Below are 14,804 nucleotides of genomic sequence, written 5' to 3' on the forward strand. Positions count from 1 at the left end.
AGTACTTTATTTGTGACACACTTTCCTAGAGAAAGAGGAAAAGGCTAGTTTGAGCATGGCTTGTTCTTCCCAAGACCAAAAACTGAAAACAGAGAGTTTTGTTCATGTCTTCTTTTAAAAACAGGAAATTTGATCCAGGTCAAAAGACAAACTGTAGCTCCAAATTAAAACCTTATTTTTGCTCAATTTTCAGTACTGCAAACGTTCTCAGGTGTTGGCCAGATAATCCTCCATTAACATTTATTCATCAGTCACACTGGGTTGTGCTGAATCACTGAATCCATGACCCAGGCCAGCCAGTCCAACAGAATCATACACTACCAAGCTGGGAGAGTGGGAAAGAGTGGAGAAAAGGTGTCATTAAGACCAAATTGCTAGTTATAGTTGTCATGGTAACAACACAGGGTGGAAGAGGGTCAATTGGAGCCTAGTGAGAGCAGCTTTGTCCTATAACATGGGAATTTAGCATTCCTAAGGACTTGGTAATATTATAGGCAGAGGATACTAAGTTACCTCTTTTGCAAGAGAGGGCTAAGCAGGGAGGAATAGAAATGTAAATAATAAATTCATTCCAATAATAATACTCCCATTATTTACAAAGTATTGTCCTACCACCAGCAGTATTTAGGCCCTGTGATGGTAAAAACCTGATCAAAAAAGCACTTCTGAGGATGATCAATAAAATGATACGTATATACATAATTTATTAATCTAGATTTGGAATATTTATTCTAAAACACTTCTTCAAACTCTGATGTTGTCTGTCATAAATTATACAAAAGGGCATGTCTGGGTTATATTGCACATGCCTTCTTGAAACCTCACTTTCAGCGTACTGATCAAGATCCAGCATCACACCAAAAATAACTAGGTAAACCTACCCAAAGGGATCAAACTGAGCTGCTAAATCAAAAGTGAGAGATGCATTGGATTTAAAGGGCCCAGTGGTCTCTCAGTGATAATTGGCCATTAGCCCATATGCTGTTTTGCATATGCACTAGACTATCAAAGTAAAAGTGCCTACAGAGTTACAATGTAAACAATTAGACAGCAACTAAGCAGAGATTTTCTTTATCACCATTTTGGAGGTGCATAACTTGTTGCCCTTGCTTCTTCATGAACATCATGCCTCAAATGACTATGTCTGAATGCAGTAGTGATGAAAAATAGCTGAGGAACAAAAATGAATAACCAAACTGGACACAAATGTTACAGCAGGGAGTTTCTATAATAGTGATCCAGACTTGAAACTGTAAGTCATAACTAAATGAGCAAGGTATTGATATGCTGAAGCTTCAACATTAATCCATAAAGTGATTTTGCAGATCTCCAGGTTTCCCTTATGAACATTATTTCCCTAGGAAAATGACCACCTTTGTAACCACTGCAGCATTAAGCACTAAAAGGATAAAATTTATTTTTGGAAATAAATATTCTTTTAATGTTGGATCCTTGTTGGAAAAAAAGTATGTTAACAAGCCTAACAGTTCCAGTGAAAATGAAGATTAACATTTAAAGTTAGTGAAATGAGCTTGAAGGAATGTGAAATACATGCAAGTCCAAAGAAACTGAGACAATGGCCAGACGTTACCCCTAAAGGATGGAAAGAATATATATTACAAGAAGTGAGAAAACAGAGTAGACCTGGAAAACTGCAGTTCAAGCTTGGAAAACTTTGGGTTAGTTATTAGTGAAATAAATTATCAGAAAGGAAAACCAAAGATTTAAGTGATTTGTCTGAGGAATTTGCGATAATTAAGGTACCATCACTAGAAGTATTTAAAGAGGAGATTAGGCAAGGTAAATCAGGGACCTAGTGAAATGTCTTGCTCTGTGCAAATTAGTGGAATAACCAGCCCTGGAAGACCTTACATTTATGATGCCACGGTCAATAAATTGGCTAGAAATATTGCTTCCCTGTAACTTAGATAATTGTCAGCCCTTTATATGATAAGTTGTTAGTGTGTGAGAAACCTCTTCCTCTGTAACTGTGCTCTGAACGAGATATGAATCCATTGCCTGCTAGAATGGGAAATAAAGAATCTGAAACAAGATGGCACACAAATACCATCCAGTGCAAATCCCAGTAAGGGTGGGAATTCCCCAGACCAAAATTGCATGTCAGGAGAGGTGACATCCACATCTAAGCTAGCAACTTCCTCTTCTCTTTATGTCCACTGCAGAGCAAAAGGTCTTTCTAGGTACAGCTCTTCTCATTCGCAGTAAGACATTAGAAGCAGGTCACAGGTATCCTGCTCTTAAAATTTAGAGAAAGCCTGTAATGTTCTTATGAATGATGTTATGATTAAGTCCCAGGCCTGCAGTCTGATCAAGACAGATGAATTTTTGCCCACTAAAGCTCTATTGACTCCAAGACACGTGGGTATTACTTTACCAGTACTTTCTCTAGGTAACAATGATGCAAGAAATGGGATACATTCTCTACACTTAGCTCAACAAAATGTTTTTGGTACTTCCCCTCTTTGATTTGAATGGGACCACCTCTAGTAGAAACTGCTATTTCAGTGAAGTTATAGTTGGTGCCTCTGGCTCTGATTAGTTGAAACTGTAGTACATGGTTAGGGATTATTTATGAGTAGGAAGTAGTAGAAAACTTTTATGCAGTAACCATCATGGGGGATAGGGGGGGTTGAGCAGTACTAGCAGAATTTCAGCCAATGCATGTGTAACCAGCACAGCACAGTTCATTAAAGTTCTGTAAGTCCAACCATGTTTAGCTCTAAAAGTTTGACTTTGATAGGTTGATGACCACTCTCTCTTTCTTGTTTTTCATTTCATTTCTCACAGCTCCTCATTTTTTACATCTGTTTGTCAAAACCAGAGATGACAGTAGTACTTTTAGCATGTCTAGAGAATTCTGAAATCCTACAAGCAATCTTCCCATAAAGGTTGCACTGGATTTGTGAGCTGTAATTATATTACTTGTATCATTTATTTTATAAAAATTATACAGGTTCCATTGACGATGCCAAACACAGATGATAATAATGTACTAGAGTTTGCATCTATTTAGTTGGAAAATGATGATTTAATAGGAAACATTCTGTTCTTCTGACTTTTTCATCTGGATCAGTAGAGAGAAATAAAATATGCTTTCTCTCTGTGAGCCAAAATGAAGAAAAGGTTCTGCTGAGTTCAGCTGACACTGGCTTATGTGGGATAGATGTAGCAAAATAGATAAAGGCAACTGCGGCTTACCTCATTATATTATGGAGATACAATTATTGGGACAACTGAGAAAAATGAAGTCAAAGTCAGATCAATGTATCTTTGTCTTACTGCTATGATCCACTTACAACCGTCAAATAAAAAGGACCACTTCCTTCAGAAGAAAAATCCACATAGCTCAGACCTTTTAAACCACTTAAGAAATACATCTGCATTCTTACAAGATATTTAAACGCACCAAGCATAGCTGGAATTTGCTGAAGGCAGAACACCAAGGCCTGCCTAATGATGATAACCCTAATCCATATTGAGAGATGGTATTTTGGGAGGTGTGAAGCACCCGTGATTCCCATTGAAGTCAGCAGGAACTGTGCCTATTCCTGTGACAAATAAGAATATTTCTGCTGGCACTAAAATACATTAGGTGCTCATATATCAAAATCAAATTTTGCCCCACTAAAGGCTGCATAACAAACCCACACTCACAGTGGTTTTTTTCCAAAGGATTTTGCTGTTTCTACCCACTGAGCTATGCAAGGGAAAGAACAAAATTCGTTATAAACAGAGGGCTGTCAGAGGAACAAAACAAAGATAAAACTGTAAAAAAATCCTTTAATCTAATTTATTTCAATCCTGGTGATATTAAGCATTACTTGGAAAAATAGCAGGTTACAAAATTCATATAAATATGATTTTGAGCTGGCTGCACCATTTTACAGCTGGAGACTTTAAAGAAATATCTTAGTACATTCTAGGAATGACAGTTTTAAACATAACTAATACTGAAAAATGATTTTTTTCTTAGCATTACAGTATCAGTGTTAAACCATACAAATGAGACCAGAAACTTGAAAGAGTTGGGCACTAGCAAACTATATTTCATATTATAATTTGTCAGGATGTAATTGTAAAATCACATGAAAAGTATTTTAGGTGAACTGTTATTAATTCATATAAATTTTATTATAAATCTGAAAAGGAAGGAGAATGAATTGAACAATACATTTTCTGTAACTCCAGCAGCTTTACTAAAATTACAGTACTACCAAAATGTAATGAGATTCAGAAAAATATTACTGCATGTACCTAAACTTTGGTCAAGCATTAACCCTTGTTTAATCATGTTCCTATTCAGCCAGGATTCAGCTGTGTGACATCTAGTGGCTAAAAAAATCAATGTTAGTTTTGTCAATAAAAAAGGCATGAAAGCCTCCAAATAGATTGTCATTGAACATTAGCAACGAGCAGCTATCTATTGCTGTGTCAGTGTGTGAATAACAGCAAACTGTCCTTCTTCCCTAAACAAGCTAGGAAAATCTATACACCCTTTCCCTTTTCATGGTAACAGAAATTAGCCAGGCATCCAATGAAACAAGTAAGTCAAGTCACACAAAAATTGCATATACAGCCTCTGTATTATTAAAAATACAGATGCGGAAAGACACTGTGGAAAGTACTATAGCATGAGCTTGCTGAAGTTAAACATACATGAATGACATTTTCCTACTCATCTGGTTCCTGAAGATATTTAAAACTGTATTTGTGGCTTTAGCAACAATAATTTCAACTTCTTTTTTCTCCCCTACTGTTGACTACATATAGTTGTTCAGAATGTGCGATACTTTAGCATCAGCAGTGGCATTTAACTTCAATTTTAGAGAAAACTTCAGGCACTTCTGTGAATCTACATTGGAAAATTTTCACAGATGATTTTCCTTAAAATATTTCACATTTCTCTTAAAACACTATCAAATGGAAAAACTGAGGGCTCATATTGTTACATTTTAGCCTAGGTACAATCGTTTCTAATCTATTTTTTGTATTGTTGGTCATGCTTAACATAGAAAAGGACAAATATATATTTAGAGAAAAAAAGAAGCTAGGATATTTTTGTTATTTCAGCTGTGAGCAGAAACTGGCCCATGAAACCTGTATGTCTCATCGATATGTATAAGCTAGAACAGTGATTTCCAATCTGAGTTTTCCAGACTCTGGAAGTCCATGAACTACTTCTGAAAAGTGAAGAAAAGCATATTTGTTTCCAGTTGGTTTCAGTTAATGAGTCAATGGTCCACATTCGTACTGGAAAGTTTTAAAGTATCAACAGATTGAATGGAGGTTTGAAAATACTGAATTAGAACGTAGTCGACAGCTCTGAGATCCTAGGGAAAGCTTCCTAGTTTAAAAAGCCTCCTTTTTCTTCTATGTCTATTAGAATCAGACTTGCAAATCCTGGAGAGACCCTGCTATGCAACATGACTATTCCTGATTCGAATGCTGCCAGCTCTCATGAGTTCATCCCAAGTCCCACAGCATTTCGTAAACTCTTGGTGCCATGTCAATATGTGAAATCTCAGCTTCATTCAGAAAAAGAGGAAGAGAAAGACTAAGCTTCTCATCGTCACAGTTTCAGGGAACAAGGTGAAAAATAAAGCCTAGAAAAATAAAAGGCAAGTTAATCATCTTTTTTATACATATCTCATGACTGGAAGAACCTAACCTGCTAATCCTTACCATTGACAGTATTGTGATGAATATTACCACTGATGTTTTACCAGCTGTCAACTAGTAATAGGAGACACATTTGCAGCAATGTGCTGCAAAGCAGAATTCGGATATAAAATCGGAATATAGAATCGGAACTTGCTTAAGTAGCTTACAAATCAGAATGAAATTCAGCTCAGCCTCCCTTTGCTGCCTAGATTAGGTCAAAACTGTCGAATAAAACAGTATATCTTTCAGTATCAAAAGCTAAGGGCTGCATGTACACCAAAAAATTAAACGTTCCCGGGAACATTCCCAGAATTGCTGTGGAATAGCCATTGTCCATGGTAGTACACTATCAGCTTTTGAAACAGGGTGATTATGTACAAACTGCGTGTTGCAAATGGTCCCTGGAATGTCGTAAGTCCCAAATCATGCCCAGGGATCACTTGGGAGAGTGCCTGTTGGCAGGAGTCACAAGCAGGCCAGTGATCATTCCCACAGTTCAAGCAGCGCAGTTGATTGCGCTCTAGCAGGCGTTGTTTAATCTGCTAAAACAGCTGTAAGGAAGGAGTTCAGCAGCAGTGTGCTTCATTCAATATTGCATAACTTCAGCCTCTGCAGAACATGACAATCAGATCCAGTTTTGTCATAGGCGTATTTACCTGTAAGCAGTCCCATTTTTATCAGTCTCACTTTTCAGTATGAAACACTGCTAAGGTGTCAACGGCAGATCCACTTCAAAAACACAGCTTTACAGACTCTTACACAGCATTACCAATTAGAAAATGTCTTTTTACTTCCCTGCCTCTGATGCTTTGAAAGTGTGTTTTCTGTAAAATATCCTTCCTTTATACCATAGAACTACCACACAACGGGATATCCCATAGGAGCACAGAAAATAAAACTGTTGGTGAATTCAGATTTCACTGATCTGTATGCATCAAACACTGAACGCTGCAAGTATGTACACACATGGTACTTCCCATGCTTTAGAGATCTCTCACAACAGTAATATCTGGGCATTCCACCTTAATGGATCGCTTTCTTTTCCTCAGTATTTCTGCAAGCACTCTCCAAGCTGGGGAACCGGAAGTGTTTAAATGAAGACAGTTTTCCAAGATTAGTTAGGCTACGGTGACACCAGGATTTCAACCCAAAGCTCAAAACCATCATCCTGTCCTTAAACTATCATTTGCTCCAAGTAGTAATAGTCCATTTTCTGCCTTCCAAAAGTATACACATAACTGTACACATATACATACATATATACAGAAACTTTCTCTTTACTCACACTACCACAGAATTTAAAAGCCAGATTGTCCATTATTGTTTCAGATCTAATTCAGATTGTAAATACCTCAGTTAGGCAGTGAAAAATTAATTTTTCGTGGTTTAAAAGTATAATACATACTATATGAAGTGACACGTGACACTGTAAGACCACAAATTTTTAGGTGATAAGGTTTTGGTTTGATTATGGGTGATTCATCATTAGTTTCTCTTTGTACTTCCAAAAATTATTTGGGACTTGAATTTTTGTGTTTTGCTTGGAATAACTTGTGATTGTTGATTTAAAAAAGAATAACTTGATATTCTTTTTTGGTCATGGATTTCAAAATTAAATATTAGCAATATAACCGAAGTAATTTTACCATTTTTTTCATTGCAAACCCTAATTTGGGCAAAAGATATATATCTTAAAATATAAATCAATTTCATTAATATGAAGAATACATAGAGATGAGAAAAATGCAGGGCAATGAAACCAGATATGTGACAGCTAGTTAGAAGACACATTAGAAAATGCCAGTATAGCTCATCCTGTATTCAAGTCATATTCTCTGACATAATGCTTTTATCTTACATACGTAATACAAGGTACTAAGTCAAAATATCTTCTTCCATAAACTGTGTCAATACGACCTTACTCAATTGCATTCACTCCCTGGAGGGAAAATGGTATCCAAATGCCACAAAGGACAACATTGTACAACGACAGAGAGAGTGTAACCATCATTCTACCTTACATAGTGCAAAAATTGAGAACAAGAAGACCTCACACTCTCTTTGTCAGTAGTATTAATGTTATTGCACTTCCTTACCTAAGAATCCCCAAGACATAAGCTGTGAAAATATATCTCTTTTCAAGTTCTTATACTTGCCCCTAGCTTCTTCAGTCCATCTCAAACTAGCAGAAAGCAGACAAACATGATTTAAAAAGGAAGGAAAACATTTCCCCTGTAATCAGGAAGTTCCCCCCTCCGCTTAATCATGTCTAGTCTTTGGGAAGAAGAGGTATGACCCATACCAGGTAGTACAAGAAGGAAGCAGCAATATCTTAAATGTACAACCATATTCCTTCTTGTCTGCGAATATGAAATCCAATTTAATGTCACATCAGATAGGGGAAATCCCTCCCTCTGAGTCTCCTGCAGTCATTGTTTGTATTGTGGCCCTACTCATCCTAATATGACAGGAACCAGGAACGCTCAACCTAATGACAAGTTATCAAAATTTATACGTCTTCTATATATGCTTTATTTGGTAGGGAAATAGTGAACCCTTATTTTGAACTCTACAAGGCTTGTAGAAGACTTCCCTTGACATGACGAATAATCCACTGAGCACATCCCTGCTGCAGAGACACAACACAGAAGAATGAGGCAGACAAGGAAGTGCTAAAAAGGCTTTGTGCAGCCTTTCTCCTAACAATTCTTCACTTCTTCCACAATATAAATGTACCTTGCAAAACTTGGCTGAATGCTGCGTTCCTTTTATTTTCAGCTTTGCAATTGGTTGCTGCATTTCACATCTATAATATTCTTTACTGATAGTGATAAGCAGTGGATAGTTCACTAGAAGCACTAGAGTGATAATACTTCTTTTTTTCCCTAGCACTATGGTGAGTATCAAGATGGGAAACACAGCACATCCCAGATAAATGGCATGCTGGGTAGTCATTGGACTAAAACTGTGTGCACCTTGGCGTGCATTAGTAAGGAGGTGTGAATTTTTTTCTCCTCTCTCACTGATATCACCTAACCTGTTTCCCTGAGTTAAGTCATGGACTCCATTTAATGAAGTAATTTTAATCAAAAATCCATGTTATGCACCATCATAAATGCTGCCTGGTATTACAAAGATGGATAAGTGAATATATATATATAAAATATATATATAGTAGAAATGTAAGTTTTCCTCCTATAACAGATTGCATAGTTTGGTATGGGCAGTTGCAGCTGGCTTGAGATTTTAGTTATTTATTTTTTGTGTAGGCTGATGTGCACTTTACAATGGAAATGAAAAAAAGCAGGAGTCATCAGTCTGCAACATTTGTATTGTTCCTTTTATTGCTGTTATTCTTCCTTTTTTAACTAGTGATCAGTTGTCCAGCAGGTCTACTGTTACTCAGCTCACTAGAGTTTATATTACAAGCAATTGCAAGCAATTGCAAAGACTAACCCTGCAAAACAAAAGAAAACATCTGCTCTACTGTGAAAATAGGGAAGTTAATAAGGTTTGTTTACTTGCACTACAAAAAACATAATAAATCAAAGTGTAAATATGCTGTAAACATGTGTGGATTGACTAATTTTTGATAATTAAACAAGACACATCTATATAGGAATATGTATTTCAGAAGAGTTTGCAAATGAGAGTTTAATGATGAAAGAAACCATGATTAAATTATAAAAATATGGAAGAAAGTTGATTATTATTTTTTCTTTGCTAAGGTTAAAATAACTCAGACTCCATTAAAAAACTGGAAGATAACTGATGTGCAGTGGGAGTAAGAGTGGGCTCATAACTGTTATTTCTGGGGTGGAACCAAAAAATGCTAATAGAATTGACACTGGAAAGTAAGAGCAAGCTTTTAAAGCTGAATGAAAAGAGTATTTACATTCTTCATGCTTAGAAAGAGGCCATCTGAAGCGAGGGTCTTTCTCTGTCCCAACTAGAAAAGGTGGAAACAGCTTCTGCATAACTGCTGCAGTCACCTCCATGTCAAGATAGTAAAGACACAAGATAGTGCACAAGGAGCCTAAGGAAAATGGACTTCATACTTGTTCCAGATGGAAGATGCAGTTTTGGAAGAAGAAACTTAGTAGATTTCCCAGCGATTTTTCCAGCATTCGCTCATCTCTAATACAAGCATTTCAGTGTTTGCATCGTGCTGCCCCCACTTTTGTTGATAGATTCAGAGAGAAAAGAAGAAAGCTGTATAAACTGTATGTGCTAAAATAAGTGGATGATGTTACAGAGTGCAAAATACATTTCTCAAGACACACAGAAGATCAGCCTTGCAGTCAGTCTTGCAGTATTGCAACTAGTGTGGGCCTAATCCAGGCCTCCTAGAAGTTCATAGGAGTTTTTCAGTGGACTATATGGGTTTTTTCTGTGTCATCTGTTCACATCCTGTTTTTTTCCCCCCACAAGATAAGCAGAAGGTGTTCAACAGCTGGAAAATAGTCATCAGTTTTAGTAAACCAACTTTAGTAGATATCAAATTCCTTTTGCTAAAAGCCATTTGATTGTATAAGCCAAGAATAAAAAACCTAGTGAGTAGTATTTATCCATTTTCAGACATCAAAATTTCTTATTTTAGACTTCAAATTAGCAAAGCAGTTTCCTGTAAGAGATTTGCTTAGACAGAGGATGAGAAGATGGGGGAATTTTTGAGCCTAACACCAATAGGTGACAGGTGATAAAGAGCAACTGGTGGAAGTACATGAAACCATGGGAACTTCAAGAAACAACAAACATTTTGTCCGGGCGGGTATTTTCACCTATTGCTACCACTACAGGCATGTCACCACATTTTAGGCCCAAAATTAGGTTCTCACTCAAGCCTTCACCGTTGTCTCCTTCTATGTCGCTGTCTAAAACATTTCATGATTGATCTTTATGTCTTAGTTTTTATTTCTCCTTCACATATAGGCATTTCCCAAATGTTGATGTTTCATCTACAATCTCTAATTCACTCCCTTTTTCTGAAATTATTCTATAAATTTCTGGTGATGATAATAATAACAGAGCAGAAATGAAACAGAGATGTAAGTAAGTTTCAAATAATTCACTTTTACATTAAACTATTTTGGTAGATCCACATTGACCACAATTCAGAAATAGGGGAACTTCTTAAAAAACACACAAACAATATCACAAAAGCAAGGATTTCAAATGTACTAAAGCTTAGTCTAACTTTGGTTGTCAGAAACAGATATTTAGATGTTTTTCCAAATCATTCTCAAGCATTATTTAGTAACAATTTTAACATTTTCTGCATTTTTGGAAGTCTGCTTCTGTTGAATTTTACCATCTTCTGAAGTCTCCTACTTAAAAAATGTAGCAAGAAAGATTTCTATATGTACAAGTTTCTTCTTGAACTTTAAATCATAGAGCAGTATTATCTACAAAAAGAGATCAATTGTATCTTTTTCACCCTGTGCAGTCTCACATAATACTGGAATGGTAAAAAAATCAATTTTAAAGTTTGCTGCCCTACTTTGTATCTCAAGAATGAAAATATTGATTAAAGTTTTATTGTTTAGACAATTTTTGCTCTACCTCTTAATCATATGCAAATACAGAAATTCTAAAGGGCAGTTGAAATCAGCTATTTTTTCTTTCAATGTCGTACAAGTAATAACAATACTTAGAACTTTACAGCTTAAAAACACACAAAGAGATTCATAGCAATCCTGAGAGAAATGCATTATGATCATCTGACAGATTACAGACAGAAGGGAAAAGACATTCCTTAGAATATTAAAAAGTATCTATGTGATTTATGAGCCCCACAAGGGTATCCCTATGGCTACTTTTAGCTGGCAAGACTGGTCTCCTCAGTTATGCTGTGGGAAGGGAAAGATACATGCAGAGAGTGACTGAAAGTTTCTAAAATTTGGCTCCAACTCTGAATTTCTCTGTAAAAGAAGCTCTCTCTGCATTAACCATAAAAGACCCTAGGGACTGTCCGTGCTTTTGCAGACCCTGTCTGAGCCCCTTTTTCAAATGTACCTAAGAGCTTGTGAAATTTGATATTTATTCAAACAACAAAGACAGCCTCTTAAGGATAATTCTCCCAAAGCATTTGAGGGCATTAGGAACACAAATCAGTTAGGCTGTCAGTGGGTACTGTGGAAAGTCCCCCTCTTTTATTATGAATATTTAATCCCTGAAAGAGGTGATTTCAAAGTGACAGGACTCTGACGAGTCCTCCTTGGAACTGCTGGCGTTACTGAATAGATTAGGAAATGACAGTGCAGATTTCCAGAAAAATAACTGATCAAATAAACAAATATGTGAATACTACCTACATGAATACCACCACTTTCCCAACAGAAAAATCTTTAGACTGACTGCTTGTGGTACTTCAGCAAGAAAACTTACTCATAAAAAATAAAAGCGAAAGGAATGTTTAACTTCCTTTTCAATATCATACTGAAGAGAGTCATTTAGACAAATGGTTTTGCTTGCTAGCCCAGGCTTTTGACCTGCAGTCTTCTCACTTGTTTGTCCTAAGATTAAATACTCAAATGCCCTTCCACAAGACTTAGACCTTCCCCTGCAAGCCAGATAACTAAAACTGCCCTTCCTAATTCAGAGAGAGATAGAAAGGGGACACCCCATCTGAAGGCAAAAAAAAAAAAAAAAAAAAAAAAAAGAAAAGAAAAAAAAAGGAAAGAAAAAGCTATCTATATTTTCTGGCTCACTAAATAGATATTTTTCTATCATTGAGGTAAAAAATAAAATTAAAAAAATTGCTAGCATGTCTATGGATAGTCCACAAGCAGAAACGTAGCTGTCCACAGGGAGCTAGCTTCCTGAGCCACGTCAGTCACCTAAATGCATATCCTTTTAATTGCAACAAGGTATTGGAAGGGTCTGAGAGTAGACTTACTGCACAAATACACTTCACATCAGGAAAAGATCAAACATGGATATAATAGAAACTGCAAGCGTCTGTGCTTTACAGACATTAGGGATAGCTTTACAAAAATGTCAGGACAAGATGAGCATTAGAAATAGGATTCTCCTATTAGTATTCCTAGCAGCATTCCCAGCTCCAAGAACACTCGCACTGCTCATGCTACAAAACTGGGAGGACTGCAGTTTATTCTACAGCAAAGCATCCTAATAAATGGTGCTGAATAAGTCCTCCTAGGGCTACACTAATTCCCATGACTGTGAGCAAATTAGGTGAAAATTGCAGTGAATGTGAGGCAATCATTTGAGCTGGTTGTGTTTTGAAAATAGTTTTGGTGGAAGAAAAAGGGAAGCTGTGAAGAAGCATCCCTTGGTTAAGGGAGCACTGTGTTAAGACTACTTCTGAAATTGTTAGCAGCTTTGAATGGCCTATTTTGCTACTTGTTGGAAGGAAAGGTTAGAATGAAATAATAAAGTATCCACTATGTCAAAATAGCCATGTTGTTTGTAAAGAATCAAATAGGTCTGGAGATGCTGAGCCTTTGCTATAATTCCACAAGGGCAAATTGCAGTCCATGAGCTCCTTCAAGCAAAAGACCCGCTTGGTCCTGGGAAACATAACACACACAAAATGCAAGGGGGAAAAAAAAGAGAAAGAAAGAAAAAGAAAAGCAGAGAGCTCGGAGAATAAACTTATTCCTTAAGCCATAGCACAAGACACTTAATTTTTGTAAGTATTCCTGTGGTAGTAATCACCTCACAGACATTACTAAATATCTGGTACCAGTGTGCATTGGGAAAAGAAGTTCAGTAGGTTGAGGCTGTCACAGGTTCATCGTCATTTGGCTCAGATTCAATGAGATTAACTCAGGGCTTTAGTTTAGCCACCAATTTACTCACCCCTTAACCTTGATGATGGAGGGTGATCCAGCCTTCCAGAAGTATTTCATCTTCCAGCAGCAGTGAAGACCCCTGAGGATGCACCCACACACCCTTCTTTCTGTGGCTAATCTAACCCAGCATTGAGGTTCCCCTCTCAGTCAAGGGAGAGGGAGAGGCAGCTCCTGAGAGCCCTTCTCCTACCCATAGCGTCTCTAACCGAGGCACTGAATAAACTGCCTTTGGGGGTGCTGTTAATCTCCCTTGACTACACAGAGAGCCTGGATAAACTGTTCAGACCTCATCCATTTTTGGAGAGCTAAGTTAGGTGAGAGTCACCTATGAATTCATAAATACAAGTCAGCAGTTCACAGAAGGAATGTGAAATCATAGCACTTCACTTAGCTGAAAGAAGTGCCCAAAAAGTGATGCACAGCCCTGCTTTGCTAAAATAAGTGCAGTCCTTCTCAAATAAAGAACTATTATCACAGCAAAATACTCACCAGTTTGCATTAACCTAAGTATAGCTTGGATGACATCTGTTCCCTCCTTTTTAAAGCATTAATAGCTGTGTTAGCAGACCAATACACTTAACGGGAAGAGAACATCTTGGTTAGAGCTTCCTTGTAGCAGATAATGCACACACTGCCCATCACTGAGTTTCTCCCTAGTGGTTTTATCCTTCCCATTCCCTAAAGAGAGTTTCTGCATTCCTTAAGGTAAAATAATAGTGGGGGACTCAAAGTAGTTACAGAAAACATAGAAAGATTTCCAGCTACCCGTCTCTGAAAAGAGAAGGTAGATTTCAATACAGTACATGACTACACTGCGTATGAACTGTATATGTGAAACAGTGCTGCTGTCAGTTACGTAGCTATGAAAAAGAGCAAAAGGTGGCTTCATTGACAATGTGGCAAACATCAATGAGTTCCTTGTATGTAATAATAGCTTTAGGCCTTTTAATGCCTCAGTCATGGACCAAAGAGCTGAAACAGTTCAACCACACATCCATTACAAACTTCAAAGCAAAATGTTAAGACTCCTATTGTTGTCATCTGAAAAGAAAAACATTCAGTCACCATAGAGGTAAACTAAAATCCTGAGTTCTTGGTTCCACAGTTTTGCTTCAGTAGTTGAGTATTCTAACAGAGAGCACGTATGTCCCAGCCAATGTGAGCTTTGGGATTGGCCTCATTGCAAGTACAATGATGCCCTATTTTTATCCCTAAGACATATGTTCCCTAGACACCTTCACTGCACTGAAACAGATTACACCCAGCCAAATTCTCTAACTTCAGTGCAGGGGTTTTTGATATTAT

The sequence above is a fragment of the Dromaius novaehollandiae genome, chromosome 1 (genome assembly GCF_036370855.1).
Source record: "Dromaius novaehollandiae isolate bDroNov1 chromosome 1, bDroNov1.hap1, whole genome shotgun sequence".
NCBI lineage: Eukaryota > Metazoa > Chordata > Aves > Casuariiformes > Dromaiidae > Dromaius > Dromaius novaehollandiae.